Genomic DNA, 731 nt, shown 5'->3' with positions numbered 1-731 from the left:
GAGAGAGAGAGAGAGAGAGAGAGAGAGAGAGAGAGCACGAGCACTCTGCTTCGCGGTGGAGCCCCTGCAGTACCCCTTCACGAGCCGCCACCCACACACACACACACACTCACACGACCCACAGGGGGCCACATATGTCGCGGATTCCACGGGGAAACGGACCGGGATTATGTGGTCAGGGCCCTCATGGAGGAAGTGCGTGGCTCCGACAAGAGCAGGAATGCGAGCGAGGAGCAGAGGAGCAGCCGTCCTGGTGGGTTGGGGCGCTGTGGCGTGAGAGAGGGGGGGGGGATTATTGAAAAATAATCCATGGAATCTTTTGACCGTCGGGGGCGTTTTTATTGAAGGGTACCTCACTATAGATTTTAGCGCACACCTATTTTTATCTGCTATTGTTTGACAATATTTTATTCTTCTTGATTTTCACTAATTTTTTTTCTGATTGTTTTCGTTATTTCTCCTGATTTTTTTCCTGATTTTTTCTTATTTCTTCCTGATTTTTTTTCTTATTTTTTTCCGAGGTTGTACATTGATATTTGTTCTATTTTAAGTACCCCTCGGCTTTTACCCCCCTACTTACCCAGTGGACCTGCTGGTTCCGCCCGGCTTGCCGTACAGTACCCACCTGTGACGGACAGTGTGGCGCCCCCCGTTAGGCCCCTACTCTGTGTCGCAATGCCGTGCACGTGCACCCCCACGTGGGGCTCCTACACCCCCCCCTCCCCCTGGCT

The sequence above is a fragment of the Frankliniella occidentalis genome, unplaced genomic scaffold (genome assembly GCF_000697945.3).
Source record: "Frankliniella occidentalis isolate FOCC.00 unplaced genomic scaffold, Focc_3.1 Scaffold1376, whole genome shotgun sequence".
NCBI classification, from domain to species: Eukaryota; Metazoa; Arthropoda; class Insecta; order Thysanoptera; family Thripidae; genus Frankliniella; species Frankliniella occidentalis.
Note: the sequence above shows the minus strand (reverse complement) of the source record.